This window comes from Epinephelus lanceolatus, chromosome 5, assembly GCF_041903045.1.
Source record: "Epinephelus lanceolatus isolate andai-2023 chromosome 5, ASM4190304v1, whole genome shotgun sequence".
NCBI classification, from domain to species: Eukaryota; Metazoa; Chordata; class Actinopteri; order Perciformes; family Serranidae; genus Epinephelus; species Epinephelus lanceolatus.
The window spans coordinates 100,633-113,838 of NC_135738.1; the positions used below are offsets into that span (position 1 = coordinate 100,633).

General features: G+C 48.8%; 1 protein-coding gene across 12 annotated transcripts in view; it reads left to right on the forward strand.

Annotated features, from left to right (window-relative positions):
- Window positions 1-13,206, forward strand: part of LOC117261996 (pleckstrin homology domain-containing family A member 7-like) — a 206,565-nt gene that overhangs the window by 73,775 nt on the left and 119,584 nt on the right. The window contains exon 1 of one of the 12 annotated variants that reach the window (XM_078167549.1): window positions 6,790-6,808. The exons of the other annotated variants lie outside the window; for them this stretch is intronic. The gene's annotated coding sequence lies outside the window, so the exon portion shown is untranslated. Of the gene's footprint in view, window positions 1-6,789; window positions 6,809-13,206 lie in introns of those variants that run through there. 12 annotated transcript variants of the gene reach the window in all.

Below are 13,206 nucleotides of genomic sequence, written 5' to 3' on the forward strand. Positions count from 1 at the left end.
AACGACATGACAGTTATCTGTTTCCCATTCCCATCAGGAAGTACAGCTGAGAGCTGGACAACGTTAGTTTTACACAAACAAATAAACAGATTTCACCCTGATGATGAAGCTGCTTGAGTCACAGAGGTTATTATGACTCATCCTGAAGGTGAGCGTGACTTCCTGTCACAGTTCATGGTAATCTGTCCCAACAGTATCCAGACATTTAATTCAGCAGCAGCACCATGTAACACTGCGTCCATCTTTACCTCTGTCATTCAAAGGACATCAGAAAACATGTCTGTTCACCTTGAAAACTCCGATGATTAAATCCAGAGTTTGTAAAATGAGATTCAGCAGGAGGAAACTGGTTTAAACAAACTGAAGGTGACAGAAACTGATGTCTTGCAGATATGTTGAAATTAATTTGAATCTCTGAGAGACGGTGGTTCTGAAGCTTTGAGAGCCGCAGTCAATAAACTGGATGGAAAAACGCAGCCTTGATATTTAGAATTTTATAGATATTCTTTGCTGCAGCAGCCGTGACGTGAAAATTAAACAGTTTTTTTCTTTTTTCTTTGAAAGTAATGAGCATTGCTTGTTCCTGCTTGTTCAGCCATCTAAGGCTGAGAGGTTATTGATAATGAATACTGATCATTTTACACGTTCATTTTGGGGACGCTCGAGGGAAGTTTACTTTGATCAGAATATTCACACTGACGTTATTAAGTTTTATTTCAAACTCTGCTAACATGGTTTTTTGACGACTCTTCGTCCACCTGCAGAATCATTTACTGTTTCTAACGAGCAGTCAGTCACATGACTAATGTCAGTGTAATGACATGCACCTGCATCACACAGCACCAGAACTCAATATGTCACTGTGTGATGTCACCATGTGATGTCACTGTATGATGTGTTGGCGCTGCAGCAATGTGAAGGTTTTACCTCTTTATCAGCTGTCTCACAGAGACACCATCAGCGCTGGTGAAGTGTTTGTGTTGTGAGACAACACGGAGGTGAGAGCAGGGGCCTGTATCAGGAAGCAGGATTAATGTCTTAGCGAGGTAACTTCAGGGTTAACTCTGGGTTTTCGGTCTCACGAAGCCGGTTCAGTTCTTATCGGGGTAGATCACCATGGTAACTTACTCTGAACGGCTATCCTGCTCCGGAGCAGGGTAAGTTCAGGGTTGAATCTGATCCTATAAAAAGCACCACCCACTGGCCAATCAGCTGTTAGGAAAAAAATGACTCCGCTGACAGAAATCCACCTGTCTGTCCATCCACCTGTATGTCCATCCACCTGTCCGTCCATCCACCTGTATGTCCATCCACCTGTCCGTCCATCCACCTGTTTGTCCATCCACCTGTCCGTCCATCCACCTGTTTGTTCATCCACCTGTATGTCCATCCACCTGCTTGTTCATCCACCTGTATGTCCATCCACCTGTTTGTCCATCCATCCGTCCATGCACCTGTCCGTCCATGCACCTGTCTGTCCATCCATGCACCTGTCTGTCCATCCACCTGTCCGTCCATCCACCTGTCTGTCCATCTATCCATCCGTCCATGCACCTGTCCGTCCATCCACCTGTCCATCCACCTGTCCGTCCATCCATCCACCTGTATGTCCATCCACCTGTCCGTCCATGCACCTGTCCGTCCACCTGTCTGTCCATCCATCCACCTGTATGTCCATCCACCTGTATGTCCATCCACCTGTCCGTCCATGCACCTGTCCATCCACCTGTATGTCCATCTACCTGTCTGTTCATCCACTTGTCCGTCCATCCACCTGTCCGTCCATCCATCCATCTGTCCATCTATCCACCTGTCTGTCCATCCACCTGTTTGTCCATCCACCTGTCCATTCATCCACCTATCTGTCCATCCACCTGTCTGTCCATCTATCCACCCGTATGTCCATCCACCTGTCTGTCCATCCACCTGTATGTCCATCCACCTGTCTGTCCATCCACCTGTTTGTTCATCCACCTGTTTGTCCATCCATCCACCTGTCTGTCCATCCACGTGGATGGACATACAGGTGGATGGATGGACAGACAGGTGGATGGATGGACAGACAAGTGCATGGATGGACAGGTGCATGGACGGATGGATGGATCCACCTGTTGGTCCATCCATCCACCCGTATGTCCATCCACCTGTATGTCCATGCACCTGTCTGTCCATCCACCCGTATGTCCATCCACCTGTATGTCCATCCACCTGTCTGTCCATCCACCTGTATGTCCATCCACCTGTCTGTCCATCCACCTGTCTGTTCATCCACCTGTTTGTTCATCCACCTGTTTGTCCATCCATCCACCTGTCTGTCCATCCATCCATCCGTCCATGCACCTGTCTGTCCATCCACCTGTTTGTCCATCCATCCGTCTGTCCATCCATCCACCTGTCCGTCCACCTGTCTGTCCATCCGTCTTTCCATCCATCCACCTGTATGTCCATCTACCTGTATGTCCATCCACCTGTCCGTCCATGCACCTGTCCGTCCACCTGTCTGTCCATCCATCCACCTGTATGTCCATCCACCTGTATGTCCATCCACCTGTCCGTCCATGCACCTGTCCATCCACCTGTATGTCCATCTACCTGTCTGTTCATCCACCTGTCCGTCCATCCACCTGTCCGTCCATCCATCCATCTGTCCATCTATCCACCTGTCTGTCCATCCACCTGTTTGTCCATCCACCTGTCCATTCATCCACCTATCTGTCCATCCACCTGTCTGTCCATCCATCCACCCGTATGTCCATCCACCTGTATGTCCATCCACCTGTCTGTCCATCCACCTGTTTGTTCATCCACCTGTTTGTCCATCCATCCACCTGTCTGTCCATCCACGTGGATGGACATACAGGTGGATGGATGGACAGACAGGTGGATGGATGGACAGACAAGTGCATGGATGGACAGGTGCATGGACGGATGGATGGATCCACCTGTTGGTCCATCCATCCACCCGTATGTCCATCCACCTGTATGTCCATGCACCTGTCTGTCCATCCACCCGTATGTCCATCCACCTGTATGTCCATCCACCTGTCTGTCCATCCACCTGTATGTCCATCCACCTGTCTGTCCATCCACCTGTCTGTTCATCCACCTGTTTGTTCATCCACCTGTTTGTCCATCCATCCACCTGTCTGTCCATCCATCCATCCGTCCATGCACCTGTCTGTCCATCCACCTGTTTGTCCATCCATCCGTCTGTCCATCCATCCACCTGTCCGTCCACCTGTCTGTCCATCCGTCTTTCCATCCATCCACCTGTATGTCCATCTACCTGTCTGTTCATCCACCTGTCCGTCGATCCACCTGTCCGTCCATCCATCCACCTGTCCGTCCATGCACCTGTCTGTTCATGCACCTGTCCGTCCACCCACCTGTCTGTCCATCCATGCACCTGTCTGTCCATCCACCTGTCTGTCCATCCACCTGTCTGTCCATCCATCCACCTGTCTGTCCTTCCATCCACCTGTCTGTCCTTCCATGCACCTGTCCGTCCAGGGACCTGTCTGTCCATCCATCCACCTGTCTGTCCATCCATCCATCCGTCCATGTACCTGTCTGTCCATCCATCCACCTGTCTGTCCATCCACCTGTCCGTTCATGCACCTGTCTGTCCATCCACCTGTCTGTCCATCCATCCACCTGTCTGTCCATCCATCCATCCGTCCATGCACCTGTCCGTCCATGTACCTGTCCGTCGATCCACCTGTCCGTCCATCCATCCGTCTGTCCATTCATCCGTCTGTCCGTCCATGCACCTGTCTGTCCATGCACCTGTCCGTCCACCCACCTGTCTGTCCATCCACCTGTCTGTCCTTCCATCCACCTGTCTGTCCATCCACCTGTCCGTTCATGCACCTGTCTGTCCATCCACCTGTCTGTCCATCCATCCACCTGTCTGTCCATCCATCCATCCGTCCATGCACCTGTCCGTCCATGTACCTGTCCGTGGATCCACCTGTCCGTCCATCCATCCGTCTGTCCATTCATCCGTCTGTCCGTCCATGCACCTCTCTGTCCATGCACCTGTCCGTCCACCCACCTGTCTGTCCATCCATGCACCTGTCTGTCCATCCACCTGTCTGTCCTTCCATCCACCTGTCTGTCTATCCATCCACCTGTCCGTTCATGCACCTGTCTGTCCATCCATCCACCTGTCTGTCCATCCATCCATCCGTCCATGCACCTGTCTGTCCATCCATCCACCTGTCTGTCCATCCACCTGTCCGTTCATGCACCTGTCTGTCCATCCACCTGTCTGTCCATCCATCCACCTGTCTGTCCTTCCATCCACCTGTCTGTCCATCCATCCAGCTGTCCATGCACCTGTCCGTCCATGTACCTGTCTGTCCATCCATCCACCTGTCTGTCCATCCACCTGTCCGTCCATGCACCTGTCCGTCCATGTACCTGTCTGTCCATCCATCCACCTGTCCATCCATGCACCTGTCTGTCCATCCACCTGTCTGTCCATCCATCCACCTGTCTGTCCTTCCATCCACCTGTCTGTCCTTCCATCCACCTGTCCGTCCATGCACCTGTCTGTCCATCCATCCACCTGTCTGTCCATCCATCCATCCGTCCATGCACCTGTCCGTCCATGCACCTGTCTGTCCATGCACCTGTCCGTCCACCCACCTGTCTGTCCATCCATGCACCTGTCTGTCCATCCACCTGTCTGTCCTTCCATCCACCTGTCTGTCCATGCACCTGTCTGTCCATCCATCCACCTGTCTGTCCATCCATCCATCCGTCCATGCACCTGTCTGTCCATGTACCTGTCTGTCCTTCCATCCACCTGTCTGTCCATCCATCCAGCTGTCCATGCACCTGTCCGTCCATGTACCTGTCTGTCCATCCATCCACCTGTCTGTCCATCCACCTGTCCGTCCATGCACCTGTCCGTCCATCCCATTCTTATGCACGTGATATCTCAAGAACGCCTCGAGGGAAAACAAACCTTCACTTGGAGTCAACAGTAATGAACTGAATAGAATTTGGTGTTTAAAGGTCAAAGGTCAAAAGTGAAGGTCACTGTAACCTTGAGCTCAGAGGCATCTCTCTGTACGACAGCTCTGCTGCATTTTAACGTCCTCCAGTGTGAAGTCATCCTTAGTTTTCAAAGCTTTATTTATAAAGACGTCCTGAACTCTGATCTAATAAATGTTTACAGATGATCTCATTTTGACTTTATTAAAAACTGAAGCAGTTGATATTGTGTATTGATGTCTCGTTACAGCTGTTAGATCATGTTACACTTTATCCTTGGAACAGTTGAATCACTTCCCTGAACTGAACTCATTGTGAAGATGAATGTTTTAATATTTCGTGTGAACGTTCAGCTCTTCAGCTTCAGACCTCGTCTCTGTGTGTCCTGTAATCTTTTTCTTTCTTTAACACATCAGAGTTTCATCAGAGCTGCAGATACAAGCACCGTGTCACCGTCTGAATATGACTGATGTACATGTGACCATTTAAACTTTAAACGTCATGTCACATCTGTTCGGTGCTTGGTCGGTGTCCAATGTGAAAACATGAATGTCTCTATCTCGAGCCAGTGTTTGGTTTGTCCGTTCTGGGCTACTGTAGAAACATGGTGGTGCAACATGGTGATCTCTGTAGACGAGGACCTGCTCCCTGTGGAGATATAAACGTCTCATTCTGAGGTAACAAGAACACAACCATTCTGATTTTCAGCTGATTCAATCCAACACTCTGATCAGATTTAAATCTAAAGCACTGAAGCTTTAAACATTCTGTTGATCAGTAGTTTATCACAGTTTCATTGGTGTCCGTGTGCGGACTGTCTGTGTGTCTGTGTGGGCCGCGGCGGCAGTGATGTCACTGATGTCAGTGATACTGGTGTGTCTGCCTCAGTTATTACTGGCCCCAGGTTGGAGGTGTGGGGGGGCTATGATGTAAGGAGCAAAGTGATGCTTTGTGAATCAGCTTCTGGGGCGTGGAGGTCATACACCAGGCTGTAGCTGTGCTGTTTTACCTCCACTTCCTGTCAGAGGAAACCGCTGTATGTCGTCCTCTTTGTCCTGTCGTATACAGACAGGAGGAAGACCACATGAACTCGACCCTCCATCTGAACTCTGACAGCTCGTCACAGTTTGTGAACGTTTTGCCGTCAGTGATGTCAGACCAGCGTTGTTTCTGTTATTGTCCTGACACACAGCTGATTCATGATCCTCCTCATTATACGGTGGTTCTGGTGCCGGCGGGCTCAGTGAAACATTCAGCCGCAGATGTGTCTGCTTTCACCTCTGAACCTGACCAAACCTCTGCAGACTCTTCTTCTCAGTCATTAAATCAAACAGCAGGGCAGCACTGAGCCTGAGTGGGAGGGAGCAGTGCAGCGTTTGTGATGTTTGCTGGGTGTGTGGGTGGTGGTGCTGCTGGGAGGGGGTGCTGTGGGGTGGGGGTGCCGCTGGATGGCTGTGAAACCTGAACAGGAGACGGTGGCAGCAACATGGAGCTGAACCAAATGTGTCACTGCCTCACGCTCACTGGGCCAGGGTGGAATTTACTGTCAGTGGTGGCGTGCAAGGAATTCAGCACAGCGGCTGAGTGTGTGTGTGTGTGTGTGTGTGTGTCTGTGTGTGTGTGTCTAGTGGTCAGATTGTGTTCATCTCTCTGCCTCCTGGCCAGTTTTAGGACTGAGCGAGCATGCCGGCGCTCCCTCCTCCCACAGACAGGAAGAGCGTGCATTTCATGCAGCGTTCGCCCACATTCACATTCACACACACGGGGGGAAGAATAAAAGTAGTGAAGCTGCAGCAAGTGGACACAGGTAAACAAAAATATATAACAGTCTGTTTTCTTTATGCCGAGGATACTTCCTGTTTTATTTGTGTGGTGGCAGAACTAGGTGGACGTGGACTCTGTGTTACAGCAGCTGGACTGATCCGTCTCCATCGATGGACACAAAGTGCTGTATGATCTTAGCGTGTTAATAACCTGCTGTGTCTCGGTCAGGACAGCGAGCACTTCAGTTTGACACAGAAACACCAAAAGGACACATGAGACAGTCCACAGGTCACAGTGAAAATATTCTGATTTGGTGACATCATGTAAATAACAAGCGGCCGGCGCGGCAGCAGCTGAATGACGAGCTTCTCACACAGTCATGTGTTAATTTGACTGTTCTGTTTGGTCCTCAGGTCGGACGCTGCTCGTCTGAAATCAGATCAGCTTTTAACTTAACCAAAAATGTTTTGTTTTTTTTATAAATTTTGAGTTTTATTTCTAAACATTGTGAAACTATTGATCTGTTTCTAATCTACAGTAATATTTGTGTATCCAGATTTTTACATGTGGAGCCTGCTGCGCTGCAGGAGATCAGCTGAGAGGTGGAGACTAAATGTTGTTATGTAAATCTACGGCTGCACAGTCAATCAAATATTAATCACGGTCATGATTTTAACTTCCCAAAGTTACCTGAACGTGACGTGACACTGACATTTAAAATACTCCGCTCATAGAAAACTCAGCCGCACATCAAATCACTCCCTAAACTAACATCCAGTGAATAAAACAAACGAACCCTCCCTGCAGACACCTGTGAAAAACTCCCTGAATCTTTCTGCTGCAGAACCAAAACCATCGTCGTCCACTGTGCACAAGTTTTTCAGATTCAGACAAAGTGAAGCCTGTTTCACCGCAGGTCCCTGACCGATCCACAGACCAAGTTCAAACTCTGATCTCTGTAAATGATTTTAAATTCAGAATACAGGAAGTGGTCGCCGCTCCCTGCAGCTGCATCGTTTAACAAACAAACTCTAGATTAAATATTTCTGCCGTTATTTAACAGACCTGCTGTGATCTGGTGTTCTTATGGTCTGTCTTGGCTCAGTCTCAGTTGTAGTTTTTAATCTCAGTGTGACTTCCTGGTTAAATTAAGGTTAAACAAAGATTAAATAAAGGTTACATTAAGGTTTTATAAACATAAAGTATATTTAGGGGAGAAAAAATCAGATGTAAAGAGTTCAGGAGACGTGTCTGCGTCACAAAGCAGAACAACTCATTTGTTAATGAATGAATAATGAATAAAATACAACAACCTGCAGCACGATGCACGCTCGCTCTGTGCTCTGCACGCCCGCTCTGCGCTCTGCACACCACCAAAAATCAACACTGATCATGCTTAAACATCCTTTTGTCCTGCAGGAGCTCCCCCCCTGCAGCAGCTGCAACAACTCAGTGATGGGACTTTGATTCACACCTTTAAACGTGTGTGTGTGTGTGTGTGTGTGTGTGTGTGTGTGTGTGTGCGTGCTGGTTGCAGCTCTCTCCAATAGTTTCTAAATTACAGTCTTTACAAACAGCTCGTTTATTTGAGTTTTGTCAGAGAGCAGCTCCTCTGCAGTGTCTGCTCGATCTGACGGGAGGAGACAAGACGAGACGGGTTGTTCGGCTTCTTGTTGTAATTTTAATTGGTTTGTTGTGACTCGTCTGCTGCTAGATGTGAACAGGGGGGTATTCCAGAAAGCGGGTTTAGTGAGTATGTTAACCCTGAAATAAGGGAAACTCTGGGTTTTCAGTTCCAGACAGAGAGGTAAGTCAAACTCTGGCAACTGACTCTGTGAACCTAACCTGCTCGCTGGCAGCTTTTCTTTAAGAAACCCTGAGTTCACCCTGTCTCCTCCCTACTGCTGAGCCTGAAGCAAGCTGGCAGACACACATGGGTTGTTCGTATGTAGGAAGAATTAATTCACAATGCTTTACGCTGGGAGAGGATCTTCAGACCCCGTTTAGATGTGCTGTCTTTCCCCAGTGAATATATGCTTGAACCGTACAGTTTTTCATTAGACTCAATCATTTACTGGCCACAGATATCAAATCTGACACACCACAGACGTGCGCTCTCATCAGAGCAAATGTTTTTTGTGAATGGTAGCTTTTTATATGATATTGGTGATGTTTTGTGGCCTCTGCCTTCTTTCTGTTGGCTGAGTAGAACTCAAATGTTACTCAGCAGGATATTAGGCGCTCGCTTTAGTGAGGTTTTGGTTGATTCGAAAAAATGTTGATTCGCAAAACGGGAGGTGGAAACAGTTATGTTCGAATGAAGTTTGATATAGCGCATCTCTCTCCATGGTGATATCCACATTCCGGGTCGGGAAGGCGGTAATACATTTACAAGCTGGTTGCCAACCGCCAGAAAACGTAGAAGAAGAAGAATGCGAGACTTGTTTTGTTTCCGGTTCTGCGGAAAACTCGCACAAGTTCATAGTTTTCACCAAAGTCCGTACATTTAATGGAAACACACAGGATTCGTGTTTCTTTTCATACGCATTTCCCAATGATTCCAATCACTTTTGGATGGAAACAGAGCTAATGTTGTTCAGACGTACTTTTACTGTGAGTTCATTTGAAAGAAGCTTTTTAACGCACAGTAACATTTAATTCACTGTGACACACAAACACACAGACACACAGCCGCCTGACATTTTCTGAAACACTCACACACACACTTCCTGTACATGCATCTGTCTGTCCCTCCGTGCCTCGTACCATGAACACATACACACACACACACACACACACACACACACACACAGACACACACACATACACACACACTGTTAAACGTGTCCGGTGTGCTATGAATGGCGATGACCTTGCTGTGCCCCCCCCACTGCACTTCAAACACATTTCAAATGAAAGAGTCTTTAAATAGAAGTGACCTTTGACTGAGGCTCCGCCCACTCCTCTCCAAATCACTGAAGACACACATCTGTTACAACACAGGCCGGAGACCTGCACAGGGCGGCAAATGACACACAGACCGCTGTCTGTCGGATTTAAGAGACACAGAGACATCAGTCAGAGGGGGCGTGGTTTCATGGTGACTGTGGCACATTGATCAGTTTACGGAGAAATGTCAGCGTCGTGTGTTTGAACTGCAGTGAATCGTTAACGTCAGCTCGGACAGTCAGCGTTACTCACTGAGCACAGAACCAGAGTGTCAGTCATCCTGAGTCTCACATCACGTCATCACGTCATCACACCATCATGTCATTACGTCATCACACCATCACGCCATTGCATCATCACATCATCACGTCATTGCATCATCACATCATCATGTCATTGCATCATCACGTCGTCACACCATCACGTCATTGCATCATCACGTCGTCACACCATCAGGTCATTGCATCATCACGTCGTCACACCATCACGTCATCACACCACGTCATTGCATCATGTCATCACGTCACAAACGAACAAACGCTCCTTCACTGCTAATGGACACTCCCTCACTGCTAACAAATGCTCCGTTACCTCTAACAAACGCTCCATCACTGCTAACAAAGGCTCTGTTACCTCTAACAAACGCTCCATCACTGCTAACAAAGGCTCTGTTACCTCTAACAAACGCTCCATCACTGCTAATGGACGCTCCGTTACCTCTAACAAACGCTCCCTCACTGCTAACAAAGGCTCTGTTACCTCTAACAAACGCTCCCTCACTGCTAACAAAGGCTCCGTTACCTCTAACAAACGCTTCATCACTGCTAATGGACGCTCCGTTACCTCTAACAAACGCTCCCTCACTGCTAACAAAGGCTCTCTTACCTCTAACAAACGCTCCATCACTGCTAACAAAGGCTCTGTTACCTCTAACAAACGCTCCCTCACTGCTAACAAAGGCTCCGTTACCTCTAACAAACGCTTCATCACTGCTAATGGACGCTCCGTTACCTCTAACAAACGCTCCCTCACTGCTAACAAAGGCTCTCTTACCTCTAACAAACGCTCCATCACTGCTAATGGACGCTCCATCACTGCCAACAAATGCTCCATCACTGCTAATGGACGCTCCATCACTGCTAATGGACGCTCCATCACTGCCAACAAACGCTGCGTCACTGCTAACAAACGCTCCCTCACTGCCAACAAATGCTCCGTCACTGCTAACACACGCTCCCTCACTGCTAACAAACACTCTCTCACTGCTAACAAATGCACCGTCACTGCTAACAAACACTCTCTCACTGCTAACAAATGCACCGTCACTGCTAACAAACACTCCATCACTGCTAACAAACGCTCCGTCACTGCTAACAAACGCACCGTCACTGCTAACACTCCATCACTGCTAACACTCCATCACTGCTAACAAACACTCTCTCACTGCTAACAAATGCACCGTCACTGCTAACAAACGCTCCGTCACTGCTAACACACGCTCCCTCACTGCTAACACACGCTCTCTCACTGCTAACAAACGCTCCGTCACTGCTAACACACGCTCTCTCACTGCTAACACACGCTCTCTCACTGCTAACAAACGCTCCGTCACTGCTAACACACGCTCCCTCACTGCTAACACACGCTCCGTCACTGCTAACAAACGCTCTGTCACTGCCAACAAACGCTCCATCACTGGTAACACACGCTCCGTCACTGCTAACAAACGCTCTATTACCTCTAACAAACGCTCCATCACTGCCAACAAACACTCCATTACTGCCAACAAACGCTCCATCACTGCTAACAAACACTCTCTCACTGCTAACAAATGCACCGTCACTGCCAACAAACACTCCGTCACTGCTAACAAACGCTCTCTCACTGCTAACAAATGCACCGTCACTGCTAACAAACACTCCATCACTGCTAACAAACGCTCCCTCACTGCTAACAAACGCTCCGTCACTGCTAACAAACGCTCCATCACTGCCAACAAACGCTCCATCACTGCTAACACACGCTCCGTCACTGCTAACAAATGCACCGTCACTGCTAACAAACACTCCATGACTGCTAACACTCCGTCACTGCTAACAAATGCACCGTCACTGCTAACAAACACTCCATGACTGCTAACACTCCGTCACTGCTAACAAATGCACCGTCACTGCTAACAAACACTCCATCACTGCTAACAAACTCTCCCTCACTGCTAACAAACGCACCGTCACTGCTAACAAACGCTCCCTCACTGCTAACAAATGCTCCATTACCTCTAACAAATGCTCCATCACTGCCAACAAACGCTCCATTACCTCTAACAAACGCTCCATCACTGCCAACAAACGCTCCATCACTGCCAACAAACGCTCTGTCACTGCTAACAAACGCTCCATCACTGCTAACAAATGCTCCATTACCTCTAACAAATGCTCCATCACTGACAAAAAACGCTCCATCACTGCTAATGGACGCTCCGTAACTGCTAACAAACACTACTTCACTGCTTATGAACGCTCCCTCACTTCTAATGGACGCTCTGTCACTGCTAACAAACCCTCCTTCACTGCTAACAAACGCTCCATCACTGCTAATAGACGCTCCGTCACTGCTAACAAACGCTCCCTCACTGCTAATGGATGCTCTGTCACTGCTAACAAACGCTCCCTCACTGCTAATGGATGCTCTGTCACTGCTAACAAACGCTCACTGCTAATGGACGCTCTGTCACTGCTAACAAACGCTCCATCACTGCTAATGGACGCTCCGTCACTGCTAACAAACACTCCCTCACTGCTAAACGAACGCTCCCTCACTGCTAATGGACACTCTCTCACTGCTTACGAACACTCCGTCACTGCCAACAAACGCTGTCCCCCTGAACGTCCCTCTGAATGTCCCTCTGAACGTACCCCTGAACGTCCCTCTGAACATCCCTCTGAATGTCCCTCTGAACGTCCCTCTGAACATCCCTCTGAATGTCCCTCTGAACATCCCTCTTAATGTCCCTCTGAACATCCCTCTGAACATCCCTCTGAATGTCCCTCTGAACATACCCCTGAACGTCCCTCTGAACGTCCCTCTGAACGTCCCCCTGAATGTCCCTCTGAATGTCCCTCTGAATGTCCCTCTGAATGTCCCCCTGAATGTTCCCCTGAACGTGCCCCTGAACGTCCCTTTGAACGTCCCCCTGAACGTCCCTCTGTTCGTCCCCCTGAGTGTCCCCCAGAACGTGCCCCTGAACGTCCGTGTTCATCCCCCTGAACGTCCCTTAGAACGTTCCCCTATACATCCCCTTGAACGTCCCCCTGAGTGTCCCTCTGCACATCCCCTGAACGTCCCTCTGAACGTCCCCCTGAACATCCCTCTGAACGTCCCTCTGAACATCCCTCTGAATGTCCCTCTGAACATACCCCTGAACGTCCCTCTGAATGTCCCTCTGAACGTTCCTCTGAACGTCCCCTTGAATGTCCCCCTGAACGTCCCCCT